This window comes from Anabrus simplex, chromosome X, assembly GCF_040414725.1.
Source record: "Anabrus simplex isolate iqAnaSimp1 chromosome X, ASM4041472v1, whole genome shotgun sequence".
Lineage (NCBI taxonomy): Eukaryota > Metazoa > Arthropoda > Insecta > Orthoptera > Tettigoniidae > Anabrus > Anabrus simplex.
Window position 1 is genome coordinate 209,292,188 of NC_090279.1, and position 23,621 is coordinate 209,315,808.

Genomic DNA, 23,621 nt, shown 5'->3' on the forward strand with positions numbered 1-23,621 from the left:
TTGACCACCCGAGGCTGAGTGGACCCCGTTCCAGCCCTCGTGTCACTTTTCAAATTTCGTGGCAGAGCTGGGAATCGAACCCGGACCTCCGGCGATGGCAGCTATTCACGCTAATCACTTCACCACAGAGGCATATAATAATAATAGGAAGAAGAAGAATAACAACCTTCAAAGAGTCGCGCTCTCATTTACAACGTTAGTAGTCGCATGGGGTGTCGACAACACCCCAACCTATATAAAAATAATACGTTCCAAAAAAAAATGTATTACGTAATTTAAAAAAAGAGGTTAGCGAACGAAAATCGAAAATTGCGCACGATAAATCTACAAAAGAGCCAAGCATATGAAAATAATAAAATAATTTCTAAATTTCTGTATTTCACTACAAAACAAATCAATAGATGAATATTCTTGAATTCCATACAATGTTTCTATTATAACTTAAGTAAAGACATTTAACAATGCACTGAACAAAACACAAGGCCAGAAACATAGCCTGCATCACATTGTGGTCCATCTAAATCTTGGTGACCTTTTTTCACAGACATTTTTCATATATTTAAGACACATCCCGCTACAACAGCGAGCACAGTACGACTTATTCTATGATTCTGGGGCATACTGTGCCCCGTTATTACTTCGGAGATCGTTCTCGGAAGTTTATTGCCTTATTAGGGTCATCAGCACCAGTTAGTTTGGCCGCTTTTCCCCGAATAATCAGTGTAGACTCTTTTACGCATTATGGGATTCACTAATTTCCTCCCAAGTTCACGCAGGAACATTCGGCGAACAAGATTCTTCTCAGGGTTGTTTGAAGAAAATGTGATCTGCTCGTTGATTCCGGCAAAGTCAAGAATTCTGTAGAATATCGGCAAGTTTCTCAAAATATTGTCACTTTCTTCTGGATCTGACTCATCGAAATCTCTCTCACAATCTTCTAAAATTTGGCGTATTCTAGACTCTTGCTTTCACAACTAAGGTCGGTGACCCATATTTCATCCCCTTAGCAGATTTGGACTTGTAGAAATTAAAGAATAATATGGGCAAGGCTAAAAATTAGTAGGCATATATATATTAATGAATATCTTCTCCACTTACGGGCAAGTTATAATGGAACTGTTATCACTTAAGGTAGTGAATATTTGACATAAACACTACAAAATCTAAACTACCAAAAATGTGTTCGTAATTTCGTCCCCCACCAAATTTATTACAATTAATGTTAATATCTTTCTCCTTTCGAACCTTACCAAACACTTGCCCTATAATGAATTACTTGAAGGCCATTTATGAAAAATATTTTCTTGTTATTCTTTCTAACGCAGTTCTTGAGCGTTGCTTATGGGGTATTAAAAGCTATACTTGCACGTTTGTAACTCATTATCCCGTCCTTCAGTGCCTTAAGCCATTTTCATGGCCTCCTTATCCGGCTGCTTGCGTTTTCCCATCTGAAAATAACAATACATTTCATAAATAACAACTACAATGAAGGGGGACGAAATTCTGAACATTTACTGAATTATTATTATTATTATTATTATTATTATTATTATTATTATTATTATTATTATTATTATTATTATGGCCGCTGTAATAACTCACGCCAGCCACCTCACTGTAGCAATTACACGCCAGGAACTACACCACATGACTGAAATGCAGTCCAGTATTTCATACACATATCAGTGCTTACTCTAGGAATAACGGGCTCTTAATTTGAATGCTGCACTAAGTCAGCTCAGAATGAAAAATGAATCCTCCTTGAATACGGAAACTAAGTGTGGTGCACACAACCAACTCTCACAATAAGACAACGGGATGTGGCTATGGGTGAGCGCGCCGCTAAACATTAAGTACCAACCGTGCAAACTGGAAATCCCTAGGGGGACGAAATTAGGTGCGGGGGCGGAATTCCCCCTCCTTAAATATATATGTCGCACCGGAATATGACGACATTTCACGTGTGAAGAAAGGGCGATAATGCCTGTCACAGCACTTCTAATTATAAACACCAATGTCACTTCGAGAGGTGTAATTGATTACAACAGGTTAAATGAACTCGAACCCTAATGAAATGAAATAGCGTATGGTTTTTAGTGTCGGGAGTGTACGAGGACATGTTCGGCTCGCCAGATGCAGTTCTTTTGATTTGACTCCCGTAGGCGACCTGCGCGTCGTGATGAGGATGAAATGATGCTGAAGACGACACATACCCCCAGCCCCCGTGCTAGCGAAATTAACCAATAATAGTTAAAATTCCCGACCCCGCCGGGAATCGAACCCGGGACCCCTGTGACCAAACACCAGCACGCTAACCATTGAGCCATGGAGCCGGACACTCGAACCCTAGATTTTTATTTTCTGCTACTTGCTTTTACGTCGCGCCGACACAGATGTCTTATGGCGACGATGGGATAGGAAAGGTCTAGGAAGTGGAAGGAAGCGGCCGTTGCCTTAATTAAGTTACAGCCCCGGCATTTGCCTGGTGTGAAAATGGGAAACCACGGAAAACCATCTTTAGGGCTGCCGACAGTGGGGCTCGAACCCACTATCTCCCGATTACTGGATACTGGCCGCACTTAAGCGACTGCAGCTATCGTGCTCGGTGAACCCTAGATTTAGCTTAAGAAACGTGCGAGGGGTGTTATCAAGACCTCGCGGGACTCTTTGGGGGTTAAATATCTGGCAGTACCTGGAAACAAATCCGGGATTCCGTGGACGCCAGCTAGTAGTGCTAACCATTATGCTGCGTCTTCTCATTATCCAGAAGCAAACTATTTTAAATTGTAAATGATTTTGTCCAAACAAAGCCCCCTCATATACAAGGACTAAATACAGGAACGGCCGTGTGGTCATCTCTAACCTTGAAATATTTCTTTTGACTACCAAGGATAAAACTGCCTCCATATCTATACGTGACGTAACTGATCAAATCGATTTTGTACTTATATTTCCTTCTGTCTTATTTTTATTTGTCTTTACCTACGAAAGTAATAAGGAAATGGCGGAGCAAACACAGTGTGGCTAATTCCGCTATTAGTAGCAGATGAGGTAATTGCCAGTGACGAATGTCGAGAAACGTAGATCCGGGAAATGCTGGGAAAAACAAGGTGTAATATCACATAAAATATACATCAATATTGATCTTCGCTAAACATGAGGTGGTCTGTCAAGACCCGGTAAGTAGCCAGCCATCTCCGTTTAGGCCACGAAGGTCCTCGGACGAATGCAAGGTAATCCGTAGGTTCGTCTCTAATAAGGAATATTTGTTTCGTTCCACACAAAATTGAATGAAACGTGAGTGAATGATCAACTGATATATGCTAAATTTAAGTGTAATAATTAGAGTCCGGAATTACAGGCAGTGACAGGTTAGAATGCGAGTAACAAGTGGTCCGGCCCCATGGCTAAATGGTTAGCGTGCTGGCCTTTGATTCAAAGGGCCCCCGTTCCTTTCCCGGTCGGGTGGTAGATTTTAACCTTAATTGGTTATTTCAACTGGCTCGGGGTCTGGATGTGTGTGTCGTCCTTAAATAGAAAATAAATGAAAACTCAGCAAAGAATGAGAAAAATAAGAAAATATAAGTTAAAAAAGTATACTCTGTGCCGCATAACTGTTATGCTAAGAGTTTTGCATAGACATTAGGGGAGCGGTCTATTAGAACTCCTAGATTTTATGTTACTCTCGCTACATTGCGGAAGAGCGTATTAGACGACAGCACCTACTAAAAATTACTTTGCATTCTAACCTATTACTGCCTAAACATCTGGGGTCCAGTAATAATCACTTCGCAGTAAATCAACATCAGTCTTCTTCTTCTTCTCTTATTCTTCTCCTTCTTCTTCTTCTTATTCTTCTTCCTCTTCTTCTAGTTGGAACGTTCAAGACGAAAATCACTTTCGAAAATCAGCACAGCAACTTGGGGTTTCAGCAACTTCTGCACATACAGCAACATAATTATTAAAACCCAAACCTTACAAACGCAATGTGTACATAGTTTAAAACGAGCTGTTAATCGTTAATTACAGTTTATCAAAGTTGGTGGAGAAGCAAGGTACGTAGAATACAAGGTAGGGATCATGAGAGAGGTGCGCAGTGGCAAAGCAGAGCTGTGACGTCACGCTGGACCCTCGCGTTGAATCTGCTCTGAATGAGGTAGAGGTAGTTCGAATAAGAATCGCTGTGCACGCAGAAGCTAGGTGCTAATAATACACGATAGTAACATATCTGTGGTGTATAAGAAGCCGTGTGTGTTTATTTTATGAGATACAACGTAAAAAGCAGTAATAGTGTACACTTTTCAGTATGCTTCGTCATGCCATTGCAGGCTGCACAAATCATAGCAGGCACGCGAAGGAACGAAACTTACACTTTCATGTATTCCCTAAAACCACTGACGTAAATAAATGGTGACAGAAGTAATCAAGACATTATCGAAAGCTATCTTTCTCAGCTCCGAGGGTTCGGAAGGCTTCATGACGATCCTCTTCCGACAGCTGTGACGCGAAAGGTGAAATCATTGCTTCTAGCCTCAATGCTTCCGAGGCGATAAGAAATTCCAACTGTCCTCCGGAAGATTATGAAATATTACGCCCAAATATGTACTGCTGAACTCGATCAAAACTCGGATATCGTGTGCCAGTCTAAGGCCAGCGCTGAGCCCACAACATCCTATTTTTTATCGGAGGATGAGCAAGGGTTCGTTAAAGCCCTTGAAGATCTAGTAAAACAGCTCGAGGACAGTCGTGAAACCAAGGAGCTGCTTGAAGACTTCACTGGCTATATAGCTTTTAGGATAAAGAAGAAGAACCTCGATAGCCTATAGAAAGTAATTACGGAGAGAAAACAGGTCAAACTACAAGGGGTGGAAATTAAATTTAAAAAAGGGTCCCAATTTTTTTTTTTTTTTTTTTTTTCAAGTTGCTTTACGTCACACCGACACAGATAGGTGTTACGGCGACGATGGGACAGGAAAGGGCTAGGAGTGGGAAGGAAGCGTCCGTGGCCTTAATTAAGGTACAGCCCCAGCACTTGCTTGGTGTGAAAATGGGAAACCACGGAAAAACATCTTCAGGGCTGCCGACAGTGGGGTTCGAACCCAATCTCCCGAATACTGGATACTGGCCGCACTTAAGCGACTACAGCTATCGAGCTCGGTAGTTTCAATTTTACCACGGGAAAGAACTGAAAGAGGGTTCTAACATCATCACAAACCTTACGGATATCCTGAAAAAGAAATTCCCCGAAATTTATGAGCTTGCAAGTTGCTTCGTGAGAAGCCGTTCTTTTATTCGAATGGACGCTTTAAACAAAAGTAAGAAATTCAAGAGACCCGGTTTCAGTTAATACAATACCGATAAAGAAAGAAGAAATGCAAAGAAATTCCACTGATGCTATGGATAAGTGTGTTTGATATTCTTTTTTTTAATATCCGCATTATACTTTGTGGATAACGTACCAGTTATTTTTTTATGAAAGGCAATTTATTATGTTGTATTTGAAACCAGTGCTAAGAATGTTAATAAGCAGGCTCATTAATATGGCCTATCTAATGTTTACGTGGAATTTGTCATTTCCTGGCACTTGGAGAACATTTACTGTACTGTTTGTGTTGTCGACAGTTTCCGAACATTTGCTGTTTGTGTTGTTGACAGTATACATAGTTTCCCAACACTGCTTGTAACAACGGACATATTTCTGGCAGTCATCAAGCTTTAATGTTCGAGTCTGTAACAATTAGAGCCCCTTGTTATTGTTAGGTGTTGAGAACATGAACATATGGAATGGCCATTCCACTGCGATCACAGTATTAGCATTGTTACAACCTTTTATACAGATCGAAATACTTCAGAAACGCTGCTGGATTCACACTGTATTTGATCTCCTTATTATTACTCTACTGTAATAGTGAAGTGGAATGCATATTCTTGGCTGATGTTAAAATATCTAAGTTCTCTTATCTCTAATTTGTGGCTAAAACAGAATGGCTTACAGCTGTGTATTAGCCTACCTCACACAGAAGACAAGGCGCTGAGGGTTCATGTTGACGTCATCGACGGCCAAGCGTGGTGGGGAGACCTGCGCGTGATCCCTACCTCTTACTCTAACTACCTTGGTGGAGAAGGTGCATCGTGTTGTGTTATCTCCCGCGTGGCGACGGAAGTGACTTCGTGCATCTGTCGTGATGTTGCTCCTCGCCTGGCACAATGTAGTCCATTCATCAACAGCCCGCCCGAAGATGTAGGCAACCCACTACTCACGGCCTACCCCACTCTCGGCAGCCCTTATGATGGTTTTCGGTAGCTTCCCGCTTTCATAATAATAATGTTATTGGCTTTACGCCCCATTAACTACTTTTACGCCTTTCTGGGACGTCAAAGTGCCGGAATTTAGCCCTGGAGGAGATTTCTTACGGGCCATTATCTCTACCGACAGGAGGCGTATAAAAGTATAGGGGGTGGGGTAAGGGGTTGTTCTGCCCGAAGGCAGGTCCGAACCTCCGCAGAGGTATTCCTGAGTCGGAGTTTACTTGCGGTAGGGTGGCCAGTTCCTTTCCGCTCCTTCATTCCCTTACCCCCCACCAACAGCGCGTGGCAACCCATCCAACTATAAAAGTATAATAAAGTATAATTCTTTAATTATTATTATTACAATTTATTTTACGTCGCACCTACAGAGATAGGTCTTATGGCGACTATAGGATAGAAAAGGCCTAGGAGTGATAAGGATGTGGCCGTGGCTTTAATTAAGGTACAGCTCCAGCATTTAACTGGTATGAACATGGGAAACCACGGAAAAACATCGTCCTGTGGTGTAGAGGTAGGGTGACGTCTCTTTTTCCAAGGACCTGGGTTCGTTTCCTGGAGAGTTGAAGGATTTTAATTCTGGACTGAGTAGCAGCTCTTAGTTACACAAAGAAAGCTCACAGTGAGAAGATGACGCTACTGACCTAGTGTACATGGACAACACTGGTAGCAGAACGCGGTTCACTTCATACAAGCTCTTAGTTACAGGAAGAAAGCGCACAGTGAGAAGAAGACGCTACTGACATTGTATACATAGACAACACTGGTAGCAGAACGTGGTTCACTTCATACAAGCTCTTAGTTACAGGAAGAAAGTGCACCGTGAGAAGATGACGCTACTGACCGAGTGTATATAGAGAACCCTGGTTGCCATGGTTACAATACTGTCGGAAAATTGATGAGGCTAATTCCAGATAGAACTCCAGTCAACGAACATATCCACTAAGCATCGTAGTTTTATTATTTTTGTTACCGTGTTTTGGTGGATCAGCAGAGGTGAAGGAAGGTGCGGGCTGGAATGGGTCTAACTACAAATCCGAAAGAAGAATTTAAAATTTTAAATAAAGGTTATATTTTCAACAGACAACAAAAATTTTACAACTTTTCACTAGGTGAAATAACAATGAAAATTCAGGTACGATAGAAGTTTTACCAATAAAGCACAAGTTACGAAGTCTTTACAAATTCTGGGCTTCGTGTCCCCAGTTACAATTCCTGAGCCCTCAGCTCACAACCACAAATTGCCAAAGGGCAGAAAATCCCTAATTACATGGAGCATTTGCTCCCACCTCGTAATGTCAAGCCTCCTAGAGGCACCTTTCAAAATACCAGCAAGAGCTGTCCGCTCTCAATCTTTCCAGCCTATCAAAAGGCCATAAACGGACTTTACTACAAACTGCCCTCAAGGCACACTTACAAAGAAACAGGGGTATCTTGTACCCATTCTACCGGGCCTAGGTTAATTTTAAATAGCCCAAAACGCAAAAGGAACGGAGGCATGAATTAGCACTCCTAGATACACATTTTAAAACCTAAGAGGCACTAGGCCTATTGCACAGGGGCTAATCCCAATCTATGGAGGTGACTTGTATACAAAGTAAATTTAACACATTAAGAAGGAAGAGAAAAACGGTTACGAAAACATAGTCACCTCAAATTCAAAATGAAGGGGAGCTCGAGAGGTTAAAGCACTCTCTGTCCCCGATTTACATTTAAAGTAATAAGAAAATGTTTACCTAAGCCGGCACTAAGTTACATTTTAGACAGGTAGGATACTTGAAAAGGTTTCGAACCTTCCCCGGGAGTTAAACTGCTGACCAAGAAAGAAATAAAGATGTTAAGAGGCCATTACCTTTGCAGAAGAGCTGCAGCCTAACGAAAGAGGCGCTTCCCGCCCCCTTCTACATATCCACACACTGAGCTAGATGTTGTTCGAGTGGCCAAGAGCCGAAAAAATCAGCAGTTTTAAACCCTCGTGGAAGATTCGAGACCTTTCATGAATAATAAAGACACACCCACTCAACTTTATTGGGTAGCTAAGAGTTACACATGGAAATTCGAAGAAGAAAGCTATGATTGGAGGAAAATTAATTACAGAAATTACTGATTGGCAAAGTTCAAAACATACGGAAAGAAAGCTTAATATTGCCAACCCACAAATGAAAGAACAAAATTCAGTAAAGACCAAAACTTATAAATACAAAATTTCTTCAACAAAAAGTTCCTTCACTTCACACCAGGGCGCATAATCATAGTTTTTTGTAGAGACATCTGTCAGAGAAGATCCACAGTTCTTGATCAACCAAAAAAAAAAAAACCAATCGAAATACACACAGTGGCATCTTTTGAGGAACTGTTGGATTAATTCAATTGTTAAAGTTCAAAGTTTCTCCGGTAGAAAGTAATTTATTGGCGGAAAATTCAAATTTGCGGCGTAAAGGTGTACCAACCGGTACAATTTTCATTGTCACCTGCATGCGTTTTGCCGTAGAAGAGAGACTAGTCAAAAATATGACAGGACAATCATGCTATAGCCCCGAGCTACTTTTCGCCATAATTCAGGCAGGCTATTTTACTCAGGCCGCATCAGTAATCCTATTTATCAGAGATGAGTGGCAGCAGAAGAAACACCTCACATCACAACAATGTTCAATGTAATGTTATTGTTGATCAGTTTTATGAGCTTTCCATACTGTAGGCTTTCACATTTAGTTTCCTTCCGACTCTGTGATATTAGAACATCTAATGTAAAGGGAGTCCTTCCTTTTTACACGACTCCCTCTCTTCTTATTCTCTAAGTGATCATTCCTTTACGATTACTTTCTCATGTTTATAGTGATCCTCACAATTTTACTTGTGCCAATGACCACGCAGTTTTATACCTTCAGAAGTCAAGACAAGAACCGTCACCAGTTAACAAGATTGGACAATACTTCCATGTTAGCGATGCTCGGCGTTGATATGAACTAAGATAATAATAATGCTATTTGTTTACGTCCCACTAACTACTTTTACGTTAATAGGAGACGCCGAGGTGCCAGAATTTAGTCTAGCAGGAGTTCTTTAACGTGCCAGTTAACCACCGCCATGAGGCTGGCATATTTGAGCACCTTCTAATAACACCTACCAAGATGGAGTCAGAAGGCCAGCGCCTCAACCGTCTGGGCTACTCAGCCCGGCAATATGAAATTCTATTTTCTATATTTTTGTTGCGTAGAACATTTCAATAGGAACATTATAATTTCGTGTGGCTATTTCTAGCCGGGTGCAGCCCTTATAAGGCAGACCCTCCGATGAGAAGGGGGCGGCATCTGGTACAGGATAGTGTTATGTGTGGTGTGTGAATTGTAGGGATGTTGGGGCAGCACAAACACCCAGCCCCCGGGCCACTGGTCAAAATCTCCGACCTAGCCCGGATTCGAACCCGAGACCCTCTGAACCGAAAGCCAGTACGCAGACCATTCAGTCGAGTCAACGAGTCGGACGACAGGAACATTAACATAGGTACTTATCGATGAAAATCCACACCCTGTTTCCAGTCATTCGACCGAGTCAGGAATGGAGTGAATGAAGCCCCCATCTGGCGGTGAGGATAGGAAATGTGCCGGCTGCCGAAGCCTGTCTCACTCCTCAGTGGCAATGATAAATGACTAACAGATGAAATGTTAATGGAAAGTGTCGCCGGAATGAAAGATGACAGGGAAAAGCGGAGTACTCGGAGAAAAACCTGCCCTGCCTCCGCTTTGTCCAGCACAAATCTCACATGAGTGCCTGGGATTTGAACCACGGTGTCCAGCGGTGAGAGGGAAGCGCTTGCTGCCTGAGCCACGGAGGCTTAACATAGGTATTTAAAAATTAAAAATTAAATTTTAGGCTCCATTCCCTAAACTACCATTTCATCCTGCGTGAATAGAATTATTTACAGCCTACACTGGAGTTTACTTATTCCCTGACTTTACATATCCCACACATTTTCTCTTTGTTCGGCGTTGATATGGACTTGGCAACAAAATATAAATTCTTATATATTTGCTTTAGGTCGCGCCGACAAAGATAGGTCTTATGGCGACGATGGGACAAGAACGGACTAGGAATGGGAAGCGGCCGTGGCCTTAATTAAGGTACAGCCCCAGCATTTGCCTGGAGTGAAAATGGGAAACCACGGAAAACCATCTTCAGAGCTGACGACAGTGGGATTCGAACCCACTATCTCCCGGATGCGAGCTCACAGCTATCCGCACGGCCAACTCGTTCGGTAAAAGTGAAATTCATAAATATCTCTGTTATCATAGCCGGTGCGGTAAAAATATGCAAGACATAAATTATCGGAAATTCAATTCTATAAAACTTTAGTCGTGCAGTATTAATTGATAGGACCATTTATAACATAGACATTTGAGGATTACATTTAGGCTTTCCCCTAAACTACCATTTCTATCATCGTGAATAAAATTATTTATATCCTAGATTGTAGAGCTTCATTCCCTTATTTTACATGCCGGTTTTCATCAAATTCTCTTCAGCCGTTTTCTTGTGATGCGCGTACATACATACAAACACACAGAAGGTCAGAGAGAAATGACGAAACGTTAAAAAAATGCAATTCCTTATTGTTGTGGACAGCACCGATACAGATATGATATTATTTTAAAATTCTAAGCGTGTCCGCTCTTTGGTGTAGTGGTTAGCGTGATTAGCTGCCACCCTCAGACGTCCGGGTTCGATTCCCGGCTCTGCCCGAGGTCCACTCTGCCTCGGCAGGTCAACTGAGTAGAGGCGTGTTCGATTCCCACCTCAGCCATCCTGGAAGTGGTTTTCCGTGGTTTCCCACTTCTCCTCCAGGCAAATGTCGGGATGGTACCTAACTTAAGGCCACGGCCGCTTCCTTCGCTCTTCCTTGCCTGTCCCATCCAATCTTCCCATCCCTCGACAAGGCCCCTGTTCAGCATAGCAGGTGAGGCCGCCTGGGCGAGGAACTGGTCATTTTTCCCAGTTGTATCCCCCGACCCAAAGTCTGAAACTCGAGGACGCGGCCCTTGCGGCGGTAGAGGTGGGATCCCTCGCTGAGTCCGTGGGGAAAACCAATCCTGGATGGTATTAAGAAGAAGAAGAAATTCTGAGCAATGTACAGATAAAACTATTATTATTAATTTAATTTTTTTTTCTCTCTCTTAAACATCGCATAGGCTTATAGACCTGCATTTGCCTCCACCGGAACAATCAGTATTCCATGACCCCACGAGTCACTGAAAATGCACTTTTTCTTTTTCAGTTCACCGATCTGGCAACTCTTGTTCCACCCACAAAGAAGCAATCCCTACCTCACGCGACACTTATGGGAGCAGAGTGATGCACTGCTAACAAGGCTACAGGCCGTTCAAGGCTACATTCCAGTGATCGCTTTTTGCTGACGATGTACCTCTTGCGGTCATCAGAACGTAATTATCGTACGTGTTGAAGACATATGGCCAGAATGTTAGCTCAGCAGCGCCGGCCTTGCACTTCAGGAGAGTTGGCGGACACGACCAGCCCGATGTGTGAACTCCTCAGGGGCTTAATTACGCCGATAATGACATGCAATAAAACACTATTATTTTCATTCCGTAGTGGGGGTGTAAAGAAGTATTTACCTGCTTGTTATAGCTGCTAATGTGTGAAAAAGAAGCTGCAATACAGAAAGGAGTGAGGCAAGGCTGAAATTTGTCCCTCCTCCTTTTCAGTGTTTATAAAAGCAGGCAGTCCGCCTCTGTGGTGTAGTGGTTAGCGTGATTAGCTGCCACCCCTAGAGGCCCGGGTTCGATTCCCGGCTCTGCCACGAAATTTGAAAAGTGGTACGAGGGCTGGAACGGGGTCCACTCAGCCTCGGGAGGTCAACTGAGTAGAGGTGGGTTCGATTCCCACCTCAGCCATCCTGGAATTCGTTTTCCGTGGTTTCCCACTTCTCCTCCAGGCGAATGCCGGGATGGTACCTAACTTAAGGCCACGGCCGCTTCCTTCCCTCTTCCTTGCCTATCCCTTCCAATCTTCCCATCCCTCCACAAGGCCCCTGTTCAGCATAGCAGGTGAGGCCGCCTGGGCGAGGTACTGGTCATACTCCCCAGTTGTATCCCCCGACCAAGAGTCTGAAGCTCCAGGACACTGCCCTTGTGGCGGTAGAGGTGGGATCCCTCGCTAAGTCCGAGGGAAAAACCGAACCTGGAGGGTAAACAGATGATGATGATGATGATGATGATGATGATGATGATAAAAGCAGGCAGTATAGGAAATCAAAGAGGAATTTCGGAAAGGAAAATGAAATGGCATATGGCTTTTAGTGCCGGTGACATGTTCGGCTCGCCAGGTGCAGGTCTCTTGCTTTGACACCCATAGGCGACCTGCGCGCCGTGATGAGGATGAAATTATGATGAAGACGACACATACACCCAGCCCGCTGGCAGCGAAATTAACCAATTATGGTTAAAATTCCCGAACCTGCCGGGAATCGAACCCAGGACCCCTATGATCAACGGCCAACACGTTAACCATTTAGCCATGAAGCCCGACCAAGGAGAGGAAATCAAAACCCTGAGATATTGTTATTTTATCTGAGACTGCAGAAGATCTGGAGAAATTGCCGAGTGGGGTAAGGAGTGCAGTATAAGATGAAAATAAATAGGTCCAAAACAAAAGTATTGTAGTGCAGTCGAACGAATTCAGGTGATGCAGGAAATGTTAAATGAAGTCTTAAAGGAAGGAGATGAATACTGTTACTTGGGTAGTAAAATAACTAACAATGGCAGAAGTAAGGAGGACATAAAATGCAGACCAGCACAAGCAAGGAAGGCTTTCTTAGGAAAAGAAATCTACTCACTTCGAACATTGATATAGGAATTAGAAAAATGTTTCTGAAGACTTTCGTCTGGGGCGTGGCATTGTATGGAAGTGAAACATGGAAGATAACTAGCTCAGAAAGAAAGAGAATAGAAGCTTTTGAATTGTAGTGACCGGGTGAGTTGGCCGTGCGCGTAGAGGCGCGCGGCTGTGAGCTTGCATCCGGGAGATAGTAGGTTCGAATCCCACTATCGGCAGCCCTGAAGATGGTTTTCAGTGGTTTCCCATTTTCACACCAGGCAAATGCTGGGGCTGTACCTTAATTAAGGCCACGGCCGCTTCCTTCCAACTCCTAGGCCTTTCCTATCCCATCGTCACCATAAGACCTATCTGTGTCGGTGCGACGTAAAGCCCCTAGCAAAAAAAAAAAAAATGTAGTGTTACAGAAGAATGTTGAAGGTAAGATGGAGAGATTGAATCACTAATGATGAGATCCTGAATCGAATTGGTGAGAGGAGATCGATTCGGCTAAATTTGATGAGAAGAAGGGATAAAACACCCAGGACTTGTTCAGTTGGTTTTTGAGGGAAGTGTAGGTGGTAAGAACGGTAGGTGAAGACCAAGGTATGATATGACAAGCAGTTTAGAGCAGACGTAGGATGCAGCAGTTACGTAAAAATGAAAATGTTGGCACAGGATAGGGTGGTGTGGAGGGCTGAATTAAACCAGTCTATCGACCGATGACTCAAACAACACCAACATCTGCTTTACCATTTTACATATGTGTATTTAATTCTATCTTGCAAACCAGCCTGCTAGGTGTCGATAGTGTTGAAAATTCAATATTCATTGACTTGGCCCACAACGGGCAACTTAAACGCACTCTACACTGTGATGGTAGTAGTACCAGACCTGTAGCTTAGATCCTTTCCAACAGAACAAAGATGGCCTAAGCCACCATAGCTCAATTGGTAGAGCAACCGACGCGAAATCGGGAGGATGTGGGTTCGAATCCCACTGGTGTCTGGTTGGCCATTTTTTGTTCTGTACTTAACATCTCTTCATCATCATCATCATCATCTGTTTACCCTCCAGAGTCGGTTTTTCTCTCGGACTCAGCGATGGATCCCACCTCTACCGCCTCAAGGGCAGTGTCCTGGAGCTTCAGACTCTCGGTCGGGGGATACAACTGGGGAGTATGACCAGTACCTCGCCCAGGCGGCCTCACCTGCTATGCTGAACAGAGGCCTTGTGGAGGGATGGGAAGATTGGAAGGGATAGGCAAGAAAGAGGGAAGGAAGCGGCCATGGCGTTAAGTTAGGTACCATCTTGGCATTCGCCTGGAGGAGAAGTGGGAAACCACGGAAAACCACTTCCAGGATGGCTGAGGTGGGAATCGAACCCACCTCTACTCCGTTGACCTCCCAAGGCTGAGTGGACCCCGTTCCAGCCCTCGTACCACTTTTCAAATTTCGTGGCAGAGCCGGGAATCGAACCCGGGCCTCCGGGGGTGGCAGCTAATCACGCTAACCACTGCACCACAGAGACGGACAACATCTCTTCAACACGTACTAAATGTACGTAACACGACCTAATAGGTTGAAAGTCTCTTTCGATTATATTTTTTTTTTTTTATGTTTTTCTTGTTAAACAGCTGTAGTGAAGTGTAAAATTTGAACAGTTAAGATAAAACAAACAAAATGCTGTTTACCTCAGAGAGTTCGTGAGCAAGGACATCCGTGAGACTGAAGTAAGTAACTGCAGTAATAGTACAACTTTGCGTATATCGGTACGTAAAACATACAAAACTTTTTAAAACTTTGAGTGATCCAAATAAATGCATAAAATTATTTTGACATAATATTTTAATATTTTATGATAATAATGGATATCGAGGAAAATAAAATCGTACGAAAAGTTCTAGGCAGCAAATTCCATAATAACGAACATTCACACATCAGCAATGAAACCCTGTTTAGGAAAACAAAGAATTTCCGACACAATGAGGAAAAGGAGAATTGACTTCTATGGCCACATCCTAAGAATGGACCCGAAAAGGACAACTAAAAAAATCTTCCACTATATCCTCAATAAGAAAACCAACCAAACTGGTTTAAGGAAACTGAGAAAGACCTACGAGAGTTCCGAATTACGGAAGAGATGCTTGTAGATGGATCTGCGACGAAAATAACCAAAGATAAAATAAAGAGGTTTCAGGACAGGGTGAAGCCCAAATGACTATACAGAATTTCTGAAGAATAGAGGAAGGCAAGATCTGAAAGGATGAAAAAAGTAATTGGAGCAGAGGAAAACACGACTCGTTAACCATTGCCCCAAAGTGGGTGAAAAGATAAGAATAATGTATTCGCTTTGGAATGAAAAACTATCATACTTAAAATAAATAATAAATTGCGCATTTGAGGGTTAGGAGGAAGTAAAAATAAGTAACCGACCTCTCTGGAAAAATTAAATTGAAAAAAAAAAATTGATTTTATTTCGATAATCGATTATTTATCGAAATGTACTAATTACGAATGAATCGAACGAGAACTATTGTACAAATGGAATGCAAAACATCGGTAGAAATTCTCTCGTGTAAAAGGTCCCTGCGGGAAAGTATTCTGGCGGTTCTTAAAACATCAAACCAATGGATATTGACATAAATATGGCGTATGGCTGGGAATTATCTGAAAATTTCCGCCATAGAAGTGGAGACACAAAATGTACACCGCGATGTTACCTAGCAACCGTGTAGGATGTGATGTGAAGTACTGATGGATGGCCTTGACTCAGAGACATATTATCAAAGAAGGCCGTTACAGTACAGATGCTCGATGTGATCTTGCAGGCTGTGATGTGAAGTAATGATGGATGGCCATGACTCAGAGACATTATCAAAGAGGAGCGTTAGAGTACAAATGGTCGATGTGATCTTGCAAGTATTGACGGATGGCCATGACTGAAAGACAAAGAGTAGAGTCTTTTATCATAGAGGCCTCAACTCATGATGCTCTAGATCAGAAGTTTTCAATTTGTATTGTCTCGAGGGCCATAGGGGAGACCTTCGACATCTTCGACGGCCGCACTTGAATGATAGGCCAATTTTCGTGAAGTTCTGCAAATAGTACAGAAGTGCCATTACGAAATATTATGCGTAGTTCAACTGAAGTGAAGGTTTGATCATCTTAATTACTAGAAGCTTTAATTTACAATTGCATAAAAGAGTGAATTTTGGAGCCGGGCTGAGTGGCTCAGATGGTTGACGCACTGGCCTTCTGACCCCGGCTTGGCAAATTTGATCCTGGCTCAGGTCGATGACTCAAGTACATCAGTACGTCGGTATATTTACTGACACGTAAAAAAACTCCTGCGGGACAAAATTCTGGCAACCATCAAAAGTTAATGGGATGTAAAAACAATAACATTATTATTTGAATTTTGGATTTTAATTTTTTAAATAAAAAATAATATATTCAGAACAAGTGAATAGTTAAACGAGGAAATAATATTAGAGGCTGAATTAGTTGTTATTTGTGTCTAAAACGGGTATGAAACTAATACATTTTTGAAAGAGCTATCAAAATATTTTCTTTTTCTAACCTCTCTTCACATTATTTATTAAAATGTTCTCGCGGGCCACAAAGTTTGGCTTACGTGGCCCGCGGGCCGCCATTTGGAAACCCCTGCTCTAGAAAATTGATTATTTCATTCGTGGTAGCTTCATAGCCCCTGGGTCAGTTCCCCCACTTTCTATGGATCCATGGCTAAATGGTTAGCGTACTGACCCTTGGTCACAGGGGCCCCGGGTTTGATTCCCGGCAGAGTCGGGAATTTTAACCATCATTGGTTAATTTCGCTGGCACGGGGGCTGGGTGTATGTGTCGTCGTCATCATCATCATTTCATCCTCATCACGACGCCCAGGTCGCCTACTGGAGTCAAATCAAAAGACCTGCACCTGGCACTAAAAGCCATACGCCATTTCACTTTTTATGGACGGAATCCTACACTTGCCTCCATATTCTATACAGATGTCTCCAGAAAACTACTGTATTTGTTCGATGCAAATAAATCGTTATCAATTTGAGTTTATTAAAACACATATTTAAAATCATTTGGCACCATTTTATTATTATTATTATTATTAGTCATCTGTCCAGCCAATACTTTTCTCGGGGCCGATGACCTTCGATGTTAGGCCCCTTGAAACAACAAGCATCATCATCATCAATACTTTCCTCCCTGGCCCTCTGTCTTAGCCAACGGCCGTAGCCGTGTTGAAACACCGGATCCCGTGAGATCTCCGAAGTTAAGCAACATTGGGCGTTGTCAAGATTTGGATGGGTTGCCACGCGCTGTTGGTTGGGGGTAAGGGAATGGAGGAGCGGAAAGGAACTGGCCACCCTACCGTACGTAAACTCCGGCTCAGGCAAACCTCTGTGGAGCCTCGGACCTGCCTTCGGGCAGTATAACCCTTACCTTACCTCTGTCTTACGTCTTTACTAGATCTGCTTAATATAACCAAACTATTCCCCTGGTGAGGTTTCCACATTATTTGGAACATACTAAAAAATTTGGTCATTATAATTTCGCATCTTCCTTTTTCTTTTTCCTTCTTAACGCCTGCCGCTAGAATGCCGCCCCAATTGTAGCCAGCAACAAAATAGAAATGAATCAGCTGGAATATACGTATGTACATGCTCCTTCAACCAAGCCGGTGACAGAGAACTTTAGAGAAGGTATGCATAAAGGCATTCTCGTTTAAAATGGCGGAACAATGAAACATTATATATACAAATTAAAAAATTCTTTGGTGTAATCTAAATATACACAGAGGAGAAGGAGAAGAGAATGATGCTGAAAGGAATAAAGGCGTGAAATTGTACTGATGGCATTTCTGTTGTTATGAAGAAATTGCTTCGCGCCGGATGTGATGGCTGCAGCATGGGTGAGACAACTGGGCCGCATATGTCAGCATCCCTTCCAGGAAATTTGAACTTCTACAAAATTAATGTCACCATTTATTTATAGTAGCATTAATACAGCTGTTTCTCTTACGATGCAAGGTGCGGTACATTTATGCTGCAGTTCTAGTACTGTCTGTATCATGACACAAGGTGTTACTGTTCTGATAGGAAAATAGTACCTCATGGGGAACACTGGAAGTACCTAGGTGTTAATATAAGACATCATCTTTATTGGGGTAATCAAACTAATGAGGTTGATACGAAAGGTTACAGGTCTCTTCGGGTAGTTATGATGGTATTTAGGGATTGTCGTAAGAATGCAAAGGAGAGGGCCCATAAGTCTCCGGTAAGACCCCAATTAGAGTATACTGTAGTTCCAGTGTATGGGACCCAATACTTTAAATTATAACTGGAAAATATCCACAGGAAAGCAGTGCCATTTGTTCTGGGCGATTTCAGGCACAGGAGTAGCGTTACGGAAATATTTCAAACTTTGACTGGGAAGTCTTCGGAATGAGGAGAGGAGATGCTCGACTAAGTGGTCAGCTTCGAACTGTCAGTGGTGAGGCGGCATGGAATGTCATAAGTAGAAGAATAAACTTGAGCGGAGCTTTTAAAAGTAGGAAAGATCATAATATGAAGATAAAGTTGGTATTCATTTATAGGACGAGGAGTAATCAAGGGAAATGTGCAATAAATTCCCAACCTCATTGAAAACGTTTAAGAAAAGGCCAGTTAAACAATTTATAGGGAATCTTCGAGCTGGACGACAGCCCTAGATGCAGATCATGGATGATTGGTGACGTCTGGTACTAACCCAATGCGGTCTTGTGTCATGACACAATTATGATTTTAGTTCACAGATTGTCCGACTCGTTGGCTGAATGGTCAGCGTACTGGCCTTCGGTTCAGAGGGTCCCGGGTTCGATTCCCTGGCGGGTCGGGGATTTCAACCTCCATTGGTTAATTCCAATGGCCCGGGGGCTGGGTGTTTGTGCTGTCCCAAACATCCCTGCAACTCACACACCACACATAACACTATCCTCCACCACAATAAGACGCAGTTATCTACAAATGGCAGCTGCCGCCCACCCTCATCGGAGGGTCTGTCTTACAAGGGCTGAACTCGGCTAGAAATAGCCACACGAAATTATTATTATTATTAGTTCACAGATTTTTCTTTTACAAGTATACTGACGTCGCGCCGACACAGATAGGTCTTATGGCGAAGACAGGATAGGAAAGAGCTAACAGTGGGGAAGGTGGCGGCAGTGGCCTTAATTAAGATACAGCCTCAGCATTTACCTGGTATGAAAATGGTAAAGCACGGAAAACCATATTCAGGGCTGCCGACAGTGGGGTTCGAACCCACTATCTCCCGAATGCAAGCTCACAGCTGTGAGCCCAAAACCGCACGGCTAACTCGCTCGGTCAGTCCACAGACTCGTTTGATACAGCCTTCCTTGTCGCCCTCTCCTGTGTTAACATTCTCATTTCTACTTAACTAGTACACCCTACATCTTCTTGTGGTCAAATGTTTGATACCTGTACTTCTCGCCTCACTAACGCGATTCAGTATCTCACATTCGAAAAGCTTATATTCATCATGTTTCTGCACTAGTAATTGTATGTTTCATTTTAAAAAATACTACAATGCACATAAAAATGTTCAGACACATCTTTTTAATAGATCCATATCTATGTTTGAAGCTAGCAGATTCATTTTCTTAACGATGGCCTCACTGCTTTTGCTGGTATACATTTCATGTCCTCCTTACAAATACTACCCAGTATTGCCCTCATGCTGAATTATATAATTAATAGTAGATCAGCGTTCTAGCCTCGATATCAGAAGGTTCTGGTTCGATTCCAGAACAGGTGAGTCCCTCTACCTCGGGGACTGGTTGTTTGTGCTCGTCTTAACAAAGATCTCCAATTACATACATTACATTACATTACAAACCGCCACGAAGGACGCAATACTTCCCTAAACTTAGGGTTGGTGTCCATCGGGTCATAAAACTGGACTCATTTAATGCTATGCCCATAAAATTAGGAAAACCCCATGGAGTAGTAGTAGTAGTACAGAACAGTAATGTTTATTTTGCTCTATCAATTCCAGGAATGAATCTTATAAACTTTATCACTGGAGCCCAGATTTTTTTTTTTTTGCTATTTGCTTTACGTCGCACCGACACAGATAGGTCTTATGGCGACGATGGGACAGGAAGGGCCTAGGAGTGGGAAGGAAGCAGCCGTGGCCTTGATTAAGGTACAGCCCCAGCATTTGCCTGGAGTGAAAATGGGAAACCACGGAAAACCGTCTTCAGGTTTGCCGACAGTGCGGCTCGAACCCACTATCTCCCGAATACTGGATACCGGCCGTACTTAAGCGACTGCAGCTATCGAGCTCGGTACCCGGATGTTTAGGGAGTGTTAAGTTAGAAATTGACCAGTACGAACTATTTTCAATCAATCAATCAATCAATAAAAAATAAATAAATAAATAAATCATCAATGATCTGAATTTACCTTATATTTACGTTAACATTTTTTTCAACGAAATTGGAAATTTACCGTACATTTCAGTTGATAATTTATTCCAATCTCTCACTCCTCCTTCTATAAATGAATATTTGCCCCAATCCGTCCTCTTGAATTCCAATTTTATCTTCATATTATGATCTTTCCTACTTTTAAAAGCACCACTCAATATTATTCTTCTACTTATGTCATTCCCCGCCAACTCGAAACATACCGCATAGTCGAGCATCTCGTCTCTTTACCCCCAAGTCTTCCTAGCCCAAATTTTGCAACATTTTTGTAACACTACTATTTTGTCGGAAATTACCCAGGACAAACAGAGCTCCTTTCCTTTGGATTTTTTCCAGTTCTCGTATCAACTATTCCTGGTGAGGGTCCCATACGCTGGAGCCATATTCTACCTGCGGTCTAACCAGAGGATACTCTCATAACCATGTGAAGAGATCTGTAACCATTCTCTTGACTACCCCGATGAAGATCATTCCTTGTTTTAACACATAGGTACTTACATTATTCCCCATGAGGTACTATCACCCCATAAACACAATAATTAAATCTGGGAGGACTTTTTCCTGTTGGTGAAACTTACAACTTAACTTTTCATCCCATCTCACTACATTGTTTAAGTCCCCCTGCAGTCGCTCACAGTCCTGCAACTCATTTACTACTCTATACAGTGTAACATCATTCGCAAATAACCTTCTGTGTGGTTCCAGATCTTTACTCATATCATTTATATATATAAAAGAAAATATAAAGGTCCAATAAAAGTGCCCTGAGGGACTCCTCCACCTCGCCTCTTAATCATTACCAGATCAGAAGTCTAGGACAGGTCAATAGCGATACAGTCCATTTGACCTCCTGAATCGAAAATATCTGCTACACCTTGCTGCAATCCTACAAGGTGAGCTTCAGTGGAATAATATTTCCTACACCCGAACTGCCTTCTATCAAACCAGTTCGTAATTTTGCAAACGTGTCTAACATAATCAGAAGGAGTGCTTTTCCAGAGCTTACAAACTACACATGTCAAGCTGACTGGCCTGTAATTTTCCGCTTTATGTTTGTCAGCCTTGCCCTTGTACACTGGCGTTACTATTGTAACTCTCCATTCATTTTGTACAGCTCCTTCATGCAAGCGGTAATGTAAATGAAAATCCACAGCCAGTTTCCAGTCATTTGATCGGGTCAGGAATGGAATGAATGAAGCTACATCTAGCGGCGAGGATAGGAAATGTGCCGGCTGCCGAAGCCTGTCGCACTCCTCTGGGGAAATGAGAATTGACTGACAGATGAAATGAAATATTAATGGAAAGTGCTGCTGGAATGAAAGATGACAGGGAAAACCGGAGTAGCCGGAAAAACTTGTCCTGCCTCGGCTCTGTCCAGCACAAATATTACATGGAGTGACCGGGACTTGAACCACGGTATCCAGCAGTGAGAGGCCGGCGCGCTGCCGCCTGAGCCACGGAGGCTTCGCAAGTAGTAATACATTAAGTATTTAAGCTATAGCATCATATCCCAACCTTTAATATAACCCCAGAAATCTTATCAACCCCAACGGTCTTTCTAGCTTTCAAATTTTGAATCTGTTTATAAATGCATTTATTCTTCTTCTTCTTTATCCAGAGTCGCTTTTTCCCTCGGACTCAGTGAGGGATCCGACCTCTGCCGCCTTAAGGGCAGTGTCCTGGAGCTTCAGACTCTGGGTCGGGGATACATCTGGGGAGGATGACCAGTACCTCCCTAGGCGGCCTCACCTGCTATGTTGAACAGGGGCCTTGCGGGGGGGGGAAGATTGGAAGGGATAGACAAGGAAAAGGGAAGGAAGCGACCGTGGCCTTAAGTTAGGTACCATCCCGGCATTTGTCTGGAGGAGAAGTAGGGAAACCACGGAAAACCACTTCCAGGATGGCTGAGGTGGGAATCGAACCCACCTCTACTCAGTTGACCTCCCGGGGCTCAGTGGACCCCGTTCCAGCTCTCGTACCACTTTTCAAATTTCGTGGCAGAGCCAGGAATCGAACCCGGGCCTCTGGGGATGGCAGCTAATCACACTAACCACTAAACCACAGAGGCAGATAAATGTCTTTATTACCATAGGTAAATTTCAGTATTTCACCATTATTACTCACCCACCTTTGACTCTTCTAGCCCGCTCGTCCGTCATATAGCGAGAGTAAAGCAGGTTAGAGTATACTTGTTACTTGCTTCCTATTTCTGCCTCTGAAGTTATCACTCTCCTACTTTCGTTTTTCACAGCCTCAGTTGTACAGCCTGTCGTGTCACTGTAATACAATAATCACTGCGGTTACTGCACGTTGTTTACATTTGTCAACATTCGCAGGTAGTATTTTCAAAATATGTTACCTAGCAACAGTACCTTGAGAGCTGCACAGGCCGTGGATCTGTATGTCATGGCCACCCATCACATCCTGCATGGTTGGTAGGAAACATCGCCTCGCACATTTTTATTTATCTATAATAATTGTCCTTCTAAATTCGGTAGGTTTTACTTTCCACTGTGAGTTGAACTTTTGGATGGTTTCCTCGTGAGTTTTCCAGGTTCGCGGTCTGCGGGTAATCGAGCCTGTCTCCTGCCCGGAGACTCTCGGTTGGATTCCCGACCATGTCAATGATTTTTTACCTGGATCTGAGGGCCGGTTCGAGATCCACTCAGCCTACTTCATTACAATTGAGGAGCTATCTGACTGTGAGATAGCGGTCCCGGTCTGGAAATGACGGCCGAGATTCGCCTTTCTGACCACATGTTACCTTGTAACCTGCAGGCCTCCGGACTTAACAACAGTCACTTGGTACACTGAGGCCGTTTACAGCTGGTTTGGTTCTTTCCTTGCGAGTTTTGATAAACATGTCAATAAATTGGGGAATCTGCAAGTTTAGACGCCATTTATTTCTCCTTAACAAGGCAAATGCCAACCAAGTGGATGACAGGTCTTTTTTTCCCTCTAGCCATCTTGCGACATATTTTTTA

At 42.9% G+C, this 23,621-nt stretch overlaps 1 long non-coding RNA gene and 1 other non-coding gene across 2 annotated transcripts in view; one reads left to right on the plus strand and one right to left on the minus strand.

Annotated features, from left to right (window-relative positions):
* The window catches only part of LOC136886176 (uncharacterized), a 368,605-nt gene that overhangs the window by 281,008 nt on the left and 63,976 nt on the right, over positions 1-23,621 (minus strand). The gene's annotated exons all lie outside the window — the stretch shown is intronic.
* TRNAS-CGA (transfer RNA serine (anticodon CGA)) lies at positions 14,070-14,142 on the plus strand. Its single transcript has one exon. It is a non-coding gene; the product is annotated as a tRNA-Ser (tRNA).